This window comes from Lemur catta, chromosome 4, assembly GCF_020740605.2.
Source record: "Lemur catta isolate mLemCat1 chromosome 4, mLemCat1.pri, whole genome shotgun sequence".
Lineage (NCBI taxonomy): Eukaryota > Metazoa > Chordata > Mammalia > Primates > Lemuridae > Lemur > Lemur catta.
This window is the reverse complement of record NC_059131.1, coordinates 27,385,590-27,400,611: the sequence shown is the minus strand read 5'-3', so window position 1 is coordinate 27,400,611 and position 15,022 is coordinate 27,385,590.

The window sequence follows — 15,022 nt, the reverse complement described above, 5'->3', positions numbered from 1 at the left end:
TAGAAAAAAACTCTAAACAACACACAACAGTCTCCCCCTATAGACAAAGGAAGCAACATACCTAGACTGTTTCACAGCCTAAGAACAGAGTACAAGATGTGCTGTTAACTAAACTAAAGCTGTGAGAAAAGATCTAACGATAGAGCCAGATGGGAAGGGCTCAGCGGAAAAATATGGGGAGCACAAAAAACCAAACAGAAACCTTGCCCCCAAAGAGAAATACCAACTCTCCTCCAATTGGCACAAGCCAATTTCAGAATACCAACATGTTACCAGAAGAATTTCAGTCTTGGGTTATAAATAAGCTGAATGATATACAAGAAAAAATTGATATCCAACGCAAAGAAACCACAAAAAAAATCCAGGACTTGGAAGAAAAATTCACTAAAGAAATAGAAATATTGAAGAAAAACCAAACTGAACTCCTAGAAATGAGGGATTTATTCAGGGAGCTACAAAACACAGTGGAAAGTCTCAAGAATAGGGTAGATCAAATAGAAGACAGAATCTCAGAGATCGAAGATAACTCTTTCCAATTAAATAAGACAGTCACAGAGATAGAGCAAAGAAATAAGAAAAAAGATCAGAGTCTTCAAGAAATGTGGGATTATGTGAAGAAACCTAACGTGAGAGTTATAGGCATCCCCGAAGGTGAAGAAGATAACAAACAAGGGCTGGATAAACTATTTGAAGACATAATAGAAGAAAATTTCCCAGGCCTTGCTAAAACTTTAGATATACAGGTTCAAGAAGCTCAAAGAACCCCTGGTAGATTCATAGCAAATAGGAAAACACCACGCCACGTAGTCGTCAGACTGACCAAAATATCCACTAAAGAGACCCTTCTTCGAGCTGTAAGGAGAAAGAAACAAGTAACATACAAAGGGAGACCCATTAGAATTACGCCAGATTTCTCAACTGAAACTTTACAAGCAAGAAGAAGTTGGGGCCCCATTCTCACTCTTCTGAAACAGAATAATGCCCAGCCCAGAATCTTGTACCCAGCTAAGCTAAGCTTTCTATATGAAGGAGAAATTAAGACATTCTCAGATAAACAAGGACTGAGGGAATTCACCAAGACAAGACCACCCCTCCAAGAAGTACTCAAAAAAGAGTTACACACGGATCATCACAACAAAGACCCACGAATGTAAAACCACCCAAGAGCTAAAGATCAAATTCTAGCCACCACAATGGCTCAAGAAAGAAAACATAGCAATGAAGTTCTACCCAATAAGATAAACAGAAATCTGTCCCAATTATCAGTTCTCTCACTAAATGTCAATGGCCCGAATTCCCCACTCAAGAGACATAGACTGGGCCAATGGATAAAAAAATACAAACCAAGTATCTGCTGCCTTCAGGAAACTCACTTAACCGGCAAAGATGCATTTAGACTGAAAATAAAAGGATGGAACTTGATATTTCAATCAAATGGTAGCCAAAAGAAAGCTGGTGTGGCAGTTTTAATTTCCAATAACTTAGTCTTTAAACCAACAAAAGTAATAAAAGACAAGGACGGTTACTACATACTGGTGAAAGGCACAATTCAACAAGAAGACATAACCATACTTAATATATATGCACCCAATCTAGGCGCACCCAGATTCATAAAGCAAATCCTACTCGATCTAAGCCAAATGATAGACAACAACACTTTAATAGTTGGAGACTTTAACACCCCACTGACAGCACAGGACAGATCCTCCAAGCAGAAAATAAGCAAAGACATAGTAGACTTAAACACAATGCTAGAACAAATGGGCCTGACTGACATCTACAGGACATTCTACCCGAAATCCACTGAATATACATTCTTCTCATTGGCTCACGGGACATTCTCTAAGATTGACCATATCCTAGGTCATAAAGCAAGTCTTAAAAAAATTAAAAGAATAGAAATCATACCCTGCATCTTCTCAGATCACAATGGAATAAAAATAATAATGAACCCTAACAGGAACTCTCATTCCTACTCAAAGTCATGGAAGCTAAACAACCTTCTCCTGAATAACAATTTTGTAAAGGAAGAAATGAAGTCAGAAATCAAAACATTCTTTGAATTAAATGACAAACGTGACACAACTTATCAAAATCTATGGGATGCAGCTAAAGCAGTCCTGAGAGGAAAATTCATTTCCATAAATGCCTATTTCAAAAAGACAGACAACTTACAAATAGACAACTTAATGAATAGACTCAAAGAGCTGGAGAAAGAAGAACAGACTGACCCCAAACCCAGCAGAAGGCGAGAAATTATTAAGATCAAATCAGAATTAAATGAAAAAGACAACAAAAATACTATAAGGGAAATTAATAAAACAAAAAGTTGGTTCTTTGAAAAGATAAATAAAATAGACACACCACTGGCTAGACTAACCAAGAGCAGAAAAGAAAAATCTTTAATAACTTCCATCAGGAACATGAAAGGAGAAATCACAACCGAAGCCACAGAGATACATGACATTATCTATGAATATTACAAAAATCTTTATGCACACAAATTGGAAAATGAGGAGGAAATGGACAAATTTTTAGAAACACACAGCCTTCACAAGCTCAATCAGGAAGAAATAGAATTCCTGAATAGACCAATATCAAGAACTGAAATTGAAACAGCAATAAAAAACCTTCCCAAAAAGAAAAGCCCTGGTCCAGATGGGTTCACACCTGAATTTTACCATACATACAAAGATGAACTGGTGCCCATCCTACATAAACTATTCTTCAATATTGAGAAGGATGGAATTCTCCCCAACACATTCTACCAAGCCAATATAACATTGATACCAAAACCAGGAAAGGATGCAACAAAAAAAGAAAACTACAGACCAATTTCTCTCATGAACGTAGATGCAAAAATTCTCAATAAAATCCTAGCAAATCGTATCCAAGTGCTGATTACAAAAATAATTCATCACGACCAAGTAGGCTTCATCCCAGAGATGCAGGGGTGGTTCAACATACGAAAATCTATAAATGTACTTAACCACGTAAATAGAAGCAAAAATAAAGACCATATGATCCTCTCAATAGATGCAGAAAAAGCATTTGACAAAATTCAACACCCTTTTATGATAAAAACACTTAACAACATAGGCATAAATGGGACCTACCTAAAAATAATACAAGCCATATATGACAAACCCACAGCCAACATCATACTAAATGGGGAAAAATTGAAAGCATTCCCACTCAGAACTAGAACCAGACAAGTCTGCCCACTGTCCCCATTACTTTTCAACATAGTATTGGAAGTCCTTGCAAGAGCTATCAGACAAGAGAGCAGAATCAAAGGTGTCCAAATAGGGACAGAAGAGATCAAACTCTCACTCTTCGCTGATGACATGATGTTGTATCTGGAAAACCCCAAGGACTCAACCAAGAGACTCCTGGAATTAATTAACGAATTCAGTAATGTCTCAGGTTACAAAGTCAATACACACAAATCAGAGGCATTCATATATGCCAATACCATTCAATTGGAGAACCAAATTAAGGACTCAATACCTTTCAAAATAGCAACAAAGAAAATAAAATATCTAGGAATATATTTAACTAAAGAGGTAAAGGACCTCTATAAAGAGAACTATGAAACGCTAAGGAAGGAAATTGCAGAACACGTAAATAAGTGGAAATCCATACCATGCTCATGGATTGGAAGAATTAACATCATTAAAATGTCTATACTACCCAAAGTAATCTATAGATTCAATGCAATTCCTATTAAAATACCAACATCATTTTTCACAGATTTAGAAAAAATAATTATACACTTTGTATGGAATCAGAGAAGACCCCGTATAGCAAAAGCAATCTTAAGCAATAAAAACAAAATGGGAGGTATTGATTTGCCAGACTTCAAACTATACTACAAAGCTGTGGTTCTTAAAACTGCTTGGTATTGGCACAAGGGCAGGGACACAGACCAGTGGAACAGAACAGAAAACCCAAATATAAAACCATCCTCATATAACCATCTAATCTTTGACAAAATAGACAAAAACATACTCTGGGGACAAGAGTCCCTATTCAATAAATGGTGCTGGGAAAACTGGATAGCCACATGTAGAAGACTGAAACAGGACCCACAGATTTCACCTCTCACAAAAATCAAATCACGGTGGATAACAGATTTAAACCTTAAATGGGAAACGATTAGAATTCTAGAAGAAAATGTAGGAAAGACTCTTACAGACATTGGTCTAGGCAAAGAATTTATGAAGAAAACCCCTAAGGCAATCGCAGCAACAACAAAAATAAATGAATGGGACCTGATTAAATTAAAAAGCTTCTGCACAGCCAAAGAAACAGTCATGAAAATAAACAGACAGCCTACAGAATGGGAAAAAATTTTCGCATACTACACATCAGATAAAAGACTGATAACAAGAATCTATTTAGAACTCAGGAAAATCAGCAAGAAAAAATCAAACAATCCTATCAAAAAATGGGCAAAGGACATGAATAGAAATTTTTCAAAAGAAGACATAAGAATGGCCAAAAAACATATCAAAAAATGCTCAACATCCCTAATCATCAGGGAAATGCAAATCAAAACCACAATGAGATACCACTTAACTCCGGTGACAATGGCCTTTATCAAAAAATCCCAAAACAACACATGTTGGCGTGGATGCGGAGAGACAGGAACACTCATACACTGCTGGTGGGAATGCAAACTAGTGCAACCCCTATGGAAAGCAATATGGAGATACCTTCAACAGATTCAAGTAGACCTACCATTTGATCCAGCAATCCCATTATTGGGCATATACCCAGAAGAACAAAAGTCATTCTTTAACAAAGGCACCTGTACCCGAATGTTTATAGCAGCACAATTCACAATCGCAAAGATGTGGAAACAACCCAAGTGCCCATCAATCCACGAATGGATTAGTAAACTGTGGTATATGTATACCATGGAGTACTACTCAGCTATAAGAAATAACGATGATATGACATCTCTTTGGTTCTCCTGGAGAGAGCTGGAACCCATTATATTAAGTGAAGTATCCAAAGAATGGAAAAACAAGCATCACATGTACTCACCAGAAAACTGGTTTCCCTGATCATCACCTAAATGTACATCAGGGAAGGATACCAATTGGATATCAGACTGGGATGGGGGGTGGGGGGAGGGGATGGGTGTATGCCTACATGACGAGTGCGTTGCACACCCTCTGGGGAATGGTCATGCTTGAAGGTGCAGACCCGGGGAGGTGGGGCGGGGAGGGGATGGAGGTATGACTACATGATGAGTGCCCGGCGCACTGTCTGGAGAATGAGAACGGACGCGCTTGGGACTCTGACTCGGGGGGATGGGCGGGACATGGACAATGTATATGACCTCAACTTATGTACCCCCATGATGAGCTGAAATAAAAAAAAAAAAAAGAAATAAAAAAGCATTCATACTGGAAAGGAAGAAGTAAAACTTTATTTTATATGTAGAAAATCCTAAGTAATCCATTTTAAAAGTTATTAGAACTAATAAACAAATTCAGCAAGGTTGCAGGATTCACGATCAATATACAAAAGTCAATTACATACATTAAAATGAAAAATGGTTTAGTCATCCTACAAAAAGAAATAAATATGAAATTCCAGCAATAAGAAGTGAACAAGACATTGGAGCTGAAGACCTTAAGTGTTTGCTGTTTGCCCATTCACCAGATAACTAGAACTATCTGCGTTATCTATGCTGCACGGGGTTTTTATTATTTTTACCTAAAGACGTCTTTTTTGGTAATAACAAATCTTTAAAAAAAAAAAAAAACATGGCTTTTCTTTTCTCAATACACCTTTAAATTGTTTCAATCTGGTCAAGTTGAGATTTTTAAGAGCTTCATTTTTAATTTGTAATTAAAAATTTACAACTTAATTTTTTTCAAAAAAGTCAACAAACTGCAAGCACCTGTTAATAAAGTTCTTAATTGTCAAAAAAAAAAAAAAAAAAAGCACCGGCCTAGCCTCTAAATCACACTGCTGCTCTGCTAAGGAATGAAGAGTGTCAGAGAATCTTTTTCTTTTGCAAAAGAAAGGAGAATGGTTGCCCAGACCACAAAACTCTCAATTTCATAACATATTGTCTCCTCTCTCAAAGCCAGTCCTAGAGTATTTACTAATATTTCAACATTTTGTTGCTGACATAAAATGGGGACTGGACAGATGTCTTAAAGACTCAAATCATCCAAGGTCCACCTAGTCTCCCTAGTCATGATTTCTGGTTGGTTCAGTTGGTCACAGAACAGATGGAATGGGTGTCTCCATTTAGTGCACATATGAAACTCCTAAAGACGGTCATTTAAATACAAATTCTAGGGCCCTGTGCGCTGATAATCTGGTCCAACAGGCCCAGGGTAGGGCCTCACAATCTGCATTTTTTAAATAAACATAGGAAAATTGTTAAAGTTGCAGACTTCAGAGAACAAATGTACTTGAGTCTGAATATTGCCTTAGATCATTAAATAGTTGTGGCACCTTGACAAGTTAGCATCTCTGAGACTCAGTTTCTTTATCTAGAAAAGGATGTTGATAATAACTACCTCTTAAAATTGTTGTGAATTTTTAATTATTCGGTGCTTTGAGAAATCCTTCCACGGCAATAGCTTTTTTTCACATGTGCATGAGTATGTGTTTCCTAGAGAGCCTGAGAGGATGGAGTTTTGCCAGCAGTCCAGATTGAATGCTTTTTCTCAGAATCAGGTCAGCGGCAAGCACGCTGCTGGGCTGGACTAAATCAACCCGACAGAGAAAGCAAAGCAACTAGGCCCACAGCCCTCAGGCACTGCTGACTTGTGCTCCTTGTAAGAGACTTTGCTATTTGGAGCTGAACTCTATTGACTCACAAATGTAGTCTATCTCTAGCCTTGAAAAATGATCCTGTGAAAAGTAAGAAGAGAAACCATGTGGCAAAGATGACACCTACTGGCAGCACAAGGACCCTGCTTAGCTGACACAGCCTGGATTGGTTCTGGAAGTATCCATCCCACTGCCCTCCTACATACAAAATGCTACCACCAAAGAAATAAGGAGCAACGTGGCAAAGGTTTGCATGAAAAAAGTTTACATCAAGTATTATCTATAAAAGTGAAATATTGGAATGACTTGGTGTTCAATAGTAGGAATTGGGTTAAATAAATTTTGGTACATCCATACAATGGACTATCAAGCAGCCATTTAAAGCTATATTTTAAAATCCCTTTAATAACATGAAGCAATATCCATATTAAAATAAATTCAAAAGGCAGGTTATAACACAAAACAAATAGGATAATGATTAAGCAAAATTGATGTCTGTATACGCTCACAGAAAGAAATCTAGAATGAAATGTAGAAAGTGATCATCTCTAAGATTAGTGTTTTCTTCTTTATACATTACTATATTTTTCAACATTTCTGCAATAAACATGTATTACTTCAGGGAATAGAAATCAAAGGAATAAAAAATAAATTTTTCAAAAAGAAAAAGAATTTTAATGACATTTTGAAAGAGAACTCTGATGGAGCAGTAGTAAAGATAAGAAGTGAAGAGCTGAGACTGAGATCTCAGGAAATAGGATCCAAGAGGCTGATGAGAAACAGAGACTGATCTTCGTGATGACGTTAGCAGCATCAGATACTGCCACTTTGCAGGAGAGTGGAACAAAAGAACAAAAGAATGAGGCTACAACATTATCTAAGAAGCAGAAAGCTTTTTATTTTCCCTGGCCTAATCATCAGACTTATAACTGCTTCTTCCTTCCTGCTTCTTCTTTCATATTATCTCTAGAGAATTTTCTTACATAAATTAAAAGGTCTTCCCTGATGGGTAATGGGTACAACTATCTGTATCTCTTCAACAAATGTCTAATTGATGCACCTCTTATTTCCCCCACAGTATCAGGCAAGACCCTGGCTCTATCACACACCAACTCTGTGGCCAAAGGGTAATCACTTGACTTCTCTGAGCTTCACTCTTAATGGTAAAAATAAAGATAACAATAGCCACCCAATTGCACCTCCCACAGTTACAATCTTTACATGAGATAAAGTGCTTTGGAAGCAATCCCATGCAAAGTCATAGTAATTAACATCCTTTATTGAGTAATTAAGTGATAGGTACTTCACAAGGTGTTTTCTTACATATTATTTCATTTAAAAATCATAGGAAGCCTATGAGTGAGTATAATGGCCCATTTTACACATGAGAAAATTAAATTTATAACTTGCTGAAAATTGAACATGTTTTACATTGCAGAGCCAGGATTTGATTTCTGTTCTATGTCCAAATAATATGCTCTTATGTAATATGCTGTTCTTCTATATAGAATCTTAGAGTTCAAAGGGACCCAACAGATCATTAGGCTGAACCCCTGTAGTTTGCAGATGGGAACACCAAGGCCCAGACAGAGAAAATGACAAGAACACCACAAACTTCACTTCACAGGCACTAAGATGCGCTGTACAATCTTCCAGCCAATGTGGCTCCTGGTCACTCGAGCCCCAGGGAGTAAGCTGGGATTCCTGTTCTCATTTAGCACCACTTCTCCATTGCTAGTAACCAGCAACTTTTGAATCCACCCTGTTATTCAATGGCCAAATTACATATTCTGAACTGTACTGGGTGAACCTTTGAACTTCTGGGGAAAGCGAAATTCCACACAATCAAGTTTTCACTATCACCAAAGCCAGAGGATGGATGGAGAACAAAAAGCCCACAAGTGAAAGGTCCAAGGTCACCAGCCAAGCTGAGCCCTAGATAAAATGCCCCCAAAATTTATCATCTTAAGTAGGACTTTTGAGGGCAAAAAGGGATGCTACTAATCATTACAGTCACCATGTTCCTAAGGTAAAGCTAGTAGCAAGGAACAGAGTTACCAGAACCTAAGTCAAAGGTTCTGAGACTAGAAGCAGAAAGATGAATCTGGGTTTGAGCAACCTTCCAGGTTGTGGTCCTAAAGTGGTCTGATAATTCGCTCTTCATCAATATCTGTGTCACTTCTCCAGTGTTGTGCCTTAGCCCATAGGCAGGGATAGAAATGACTGTAGTATATGCCAAGATCACACACAATTTAAAACCCGCATACACACCAACTATGTGTGGACATAGGATTCACCACAAAAATGTTCCCCATTTAGCTCACTCCAGCTCTACTTCTCACTCCAGCCGCAATTCTATGAATAAAGCATTTTCCCCTAAAACTTTTCACTTTTCCTTTCATTTTTTATGTCTACCTGAAAGAGGAAAAACATAATCAAGTAACCATTTCCTTTTGCATCATGAAATATGATGTAGCCTCCCAATAACCAAGGCATGGTAAAAGAGAGTAATCTAGAAGTCATGCCTATTCATGGGGTCTAACTAGTAGGATGGCTGATTTTCATTTTAATCAGATTGGCTTATTATCAATGACCATGCAACAGACCCCAGAGGGCATCTAAATTGATCATTCTGGCCCACAGTGTTAGCTCCAGTTACAACCTAGAAGCTCTCTGGTCTTCAACCATAGATGGCCACAACTTACACCCTGTGCTCTGTGGACTCTATTGCCTGCCTTTCATTTGGCTCCCCTGTGAGACTGTCCCTGATCCCACTGCTATTTATTCATTCATTCAACAAACCCACTGTTCAAATAAACAAAACAAAGATCCCTGCCTTTGTGGCACTTACATCTTAAAAGGATAAGGCAAACAATAAAAAGAAAACATATTAAATAAGTCAATCGTACAGTATGTTAGAGGGTGATACCAAAAAAAAAAGCATAACAGAGTAAAAGAGCTCAAGATTAAAAATAGAGGAATCCAGGAAAACTGCACTGAAAAATTACATTTTAGCAAAGATTGGAAGAAGATAATAAAGAAATTAGCCATGAAGCTATCTGGGGAGAAAATACTCCAGGTAGAGGAAACAGCCTGTGCAAAGGTCCTGAGGTAGGATCAAGACTGCCATGTTCAAGAAACAACAAGTAGGCCTGCGTGGCAGAGTGAGCAATGGGGGAACAGAGTGAGCAATGGGGGGGTAGTCAAAGATGAAGTCTGAGTGCTGTTAGGGGACAGATCACAGAAGGTCAAGCAGGCCACTGTGAGGACATTGGCATTTACTCTGAGTGAAACAAGAACTATTGCAGACTTTGAGTGGAGGAGTGACATAATCTGACCTACTTTCTTAAAGAATCACTCTTCCTGCTACACGAACATTAGACTGAAGGGAAGTAGGGTAGAGGCCGGGAAGTTTGATAAGAGGCTCTTAGTAAGTGATGCAAGAAATCATGGTGACTTAGACCAGTGCAGTAGCAATGGAGGTGGTAAACGGCAATTGGATTCTGGATGTATTTTGAAGATACTCCCAGCCAGGCTATTTCCTAACTTGCTGGATATGGGTTGTGAAAAAGAGGAGTCAATAATGGCTCCAGTGTTTTTGGCTGAGCTATGGGAAGAATGAAGCTACAGTCAACTGAGATGGAAAAGGCTATAGATGAAGCAGTTTTGTGGAGGGAATACCAGGAATTCAGTGGGGGCATGTTGAGTTTGACCTCCAAGTGGAGCTGTTCTGTAGGCAACTGGATATACGAGTCTAGAAGGCAGTTCAGAACTCTGGGAGTTGTCAACATATAGCTGGTATTTAAAGACTTGAAGGTGGATGAGGTCAACCATGAACTAAGTGAGACAGAACAATGAAAAGGACCAGGAACTGAACCTTGGGGTCCCTCAACATTGACAAGTCTGAAGGTGAAGAGCAAGCAGCAACAGAGACTAGAAAATAGCCCCCAGTGAGTTGGCAGAGAACTCAGAAGTGTAATAAGATTCTAATTTCAATGGGCCTACAGGCCAGGAACATTCTATTCTCCAATAACTTTTTTCTTTGTTTCCCGGAATCAGTGTGAATAAATTCCATACCTCTAAGTGCTTTTTCTTCTTTGTACTTAATGCCCAACCATTTCCAGCCCTCTCCCCAGGGTTGCTGTGTAGATCTGGTAGCAGCCACAGCAGGAACCCTGATACCAGGCAAGTGGCTCAGATGGGCAGCCTGTTTGCTGCTCTGACACATCCCATGTTCAGAGGGAGACCATTTTCCTTCCTTTCCTTCCTTCCGGTGAGTCAAAACAGAACCCACAGATGGTGCCCTACCCAACACCACCAAAACACAGAATGAGAAAATGCTCACGCAGCTGCCTGGGGCAAACTGTCTGGGTGGCACATAGCTTTTGGGAGCTCAGCAGCACGTAGAAGATGATGTACTGAACCTGGGGAAGAGGACAGACAAACTCGAGTGCCCAGAGCATCCTACAACTTCAGACACATAGACGATTGCCTCTAGGAGAGTCTTGGCCTATATCCTGTGGGCCACATGCTGAAACAGCTCCAAGAAGGAAGCAATGTCTGAGAATTAATTTCTCAGGTTCTGAGAACACAGAAATATCTTCAAAGCTTCACCTCTACCTTCTGATTTATACACTGACTCATGTGTGTAATTCCACCATTGTCAGAGTTTAATCTCTTGATTAAAAAATGTTTTTTATAAACCCTGCTGTCTTCACTCTCAGCTCAAAATGGGAACATAGAGCTTGATAAAGAAGAATGGGAAGAAGGGACAGGGCATGGGACGAAGAAGACCAAGAGAGCCCCCCTCCACTTCCGCACCCACCACCCAGGAAGGAAAACTCTCCAGAATAGGGAAGCAAGAAATGCAACCTCCTTGGCTGGAGTTTCCCCTGTTGACAGGTGTAGGAGGGACTCACCTGGATGAGTCAGAAACACTTTGGCTGAGGCTTTGGTTGGAAGCTGCCTATGCAAATGCGTTGGGCCTTCTTTACCACCACAGAGGAAACAGACTAAACCCAAAAAGGTCTTGCTGGTACACGGAAGCCAAGAGGAGACCAAGTGTGACTATTCTGAGGGTCTGCAGGCAGGTTTCTCACCTAAAGCCTGAAGGAGCCTCAACTCCTCTCCCTCCACTACCTACTTCTTCTGGCCTTCCATTTCCACCCAATTGTGTGTCTCACCCAAAAACTTTACCCAGTGCTGAAAATTGCTCTACACTGTGGTTTTTTATTCCGCTTGACTTCATATTCATATTTCTCATCTCTCTTCCCTGGCATTTCCTCGCATGTCCTTCTTTGGAAGGAGAAAGGTAAAAGGGGGTGAGAGGCAGACCTAGGGAATTCCCTGGACCCACTGATTCTGATTCCTGTTTTGTTTCTAAGTCACCACTTCTTTGAGAGCAGCACTTTCAGAACCTACTGGAAAGTGAAGGCCAAATCCCCAGCCATGAGCTCAGAGTCTCCCGTTGGCAGGCCCAGGGGAAGGAGGCCAGGCACAGGCAGCTCACAACCCAGCACCTAGGTCTTGGATATGAGCCTGATCTCTTGCTGCATCTGCTCCCTCGGTGCCCAATTCCAGCTCCGTGGGAAGATTTGGTCCTCAGTAGCTATCCCATCCTTCGAGGTTTGGCTGTCTAGCCCGGAGCTTGGATTCTTGTTTCGTTTTCTTTTTTCTTTTTTTTTACTTCAAATAACCATGTACTCCATAACCCTTGAGATGCCCATCTGAAACCTCAAAGTGAGTCACTTTGATTTGCAACAGAGGTAAAGGATTAACATAATACAGTGAAAAGACATTGGACTGGATGGAGATCCAAAAAGCTGACTTCTGGTCCCAAATCTTCATTACTGTATAAACTTAAACAAGTTACTCAAGCTCTCTGTGTCTCCATTTGCCCCATCTTCTCTGGGACAGGGCAGAGCAGGCCCTGAATCAGGACAGGGGTCCTGAGGACTGGAGCTGGGTGGGGTAGATGCCTAAGGCAGTCAAGGGAGCCAAGAGGCAGAGGGCAAGCCACTTCTTACAGAACCCTGAGGGCTGGAAGTGGTGGCTCACATCTGTAATCCTAGCACTCTGGGAGGCCGAGGTGGGAAAATTGCTTTGAGCTCAGGAGTTCAAGACCAGCCTGATTGAGACTCTATCTCTACAAAAAATAGAAAAATCAGCCAGGCATGGTGGCACATGCCTACAGTCTCAGGTACTCAGGAGGCTGAGGCAGGAGGATTTTGCTTGAGCCCAGGAGTTGGAGGTTGCAGTGAGCTATCATGACACCACGGCACTCTAGCTGAGGTGAAAGAGCGAGACTCTGTCTCAAAAAAAAAAAAAAAAAAAACACTGAGCACCCAAACTAAGGTATCAAGTTTCTCACCAAAATCAAGGCACCAAAGCCAGGAAATACATTGTTATATTTTAAATAAGATGGTTGGAGAAGGCCTCTCTGATAAAGAAGCATTTGCACAAAGTCCTGAAGCCAAGGGAATAGAAGCTGGATTAATACCTGAATACTTGTTTAATTATCAAATATTTATTAAACATCTGCCACATGCTAACACCTCTCCAAGGTGCTGGGAATACAATGATGAATAAAACAGATGTAGTCTTTGCCCCCGTGGAACTTACAATTTGATAATAGAGATAGGGCCTCCCAAAGTAAAACAGTATCAGAGTAACAAGTTGCATTAAGTACAATGATGGAAATGAGCAAAGTGCTGAGATAGTGACATACAGGGAAGGACCTATTTTGATTAGGAGATGTTGGGAGGCCTCTGTGAGAAGGCCAAGAAACAGACAGCCATGGGAGTGGGAGTAAAGGAGAATTCATGTGGCAGAAAAGGGTGTCCAGAAGCCTCCCTATGGCAGGAGAGTACTTAGCAAGTTCAAGGAACAAAAGAGGCTAGTGAGGCTGCAGCTGAGAGAGGGAGGGAGAGAGTGGTAGAATGTTGAGTTTCTGAGTGGGCAGGGACCAGCGGGCAAGGATTCTCAAGGCAGTGGAAAGCATTAGAGGGTCTTAGGCAGCATAGCAATGAGATATGGCTCATGTGTTTAAATTTCTCAGATTTCTTAGATTTCTCAGACTGCTACATCGAGTCCAGGTTGGAGGAGGGCAGAGCGCCACAAGGAATCCAACGGGGAGACGGTTGCATACTGCAGGCGAGGGACGAGGGAGCAGGGAGCAAGAATAAGGGCAGATTCAAGACAAGGGCGTCAAGACGATTGCCACAGATGAGATCAGGGTGACTTGCAAGTGGGTCATCCTGGCATAAGATCCAGGATCAGGAAAGACAAGTTTCCTCATTGTGAAATTCATCCAACAAGTATTTACTAGGCATCTACTATGTGCCAAGCACTAAGCGGGGCACTGAGGATATAGCAGTAAATGAAACAAAGTCCCTGCTCTTCTCACAGGCTCACATTCTCAAGAGGAGATAACACACAAGCAAACAGATAAGAGTTCCCCAGAAATCAGAGCCTGAGGCAAAAGCTCACAGCTAAGTCTTTATGGGAGAGGGTGCAATTTCAGGGAAGTAAAAGTGAAGGAAAGTAGCAAGTGAGGTAGGGAAGGAAGAAAAGCTGGCCATGAAGTATGTTACCAAGATGGCCAGCTTTGCAACAAATATAACTTGTTTCTCATCTCTGCCTCTTAGAGTCGTCATATGAAATCACCGCATCTCAAGCCATTGGACAGCGGAAGGATAAGTAATTAATCTTCAGTTTCTTCTGATCTCCCGCCTTTCATTGGTTTAAGACCACTATGCAGGCCATTAACTGCATATATTCCTGGGTTGTGTCACCTAGTGCCTTCGGGCAGCCGCTGGAGAAGCCAGAGCCTTCCTGGGTCCACTTGGGTCAGACCTGGGTGCCGCAGCTGCTATAGTTCCCACAAAAATAGGTGCCATGGAAGAAACACCTCACCTCTAGGGGAAAGAGAGGCGATCAGTGGTATTAGGGGGTGAAGTGATTAATGGTGGTGGCTTTACTGATGAAGTTGTCACTAAGGCCTCTCCAGGTTGGAAACAGGACAAGTCCTGGGGACAGATCAAAGCGTGCCAGGGAAGGGATCTCCAATAAAGTATTAGTTGAGCAGAGACCCAGAGGAAATGTAGGCAAATGCCACACAAATACCTGGGAGAAGAATTCCAGACAGGGGGAACAGCAAATATAAAAGCCTTGACTCAGGACTATGCTCAGCTTGTTTGGGAAAAGCCAGGAGGCCAGT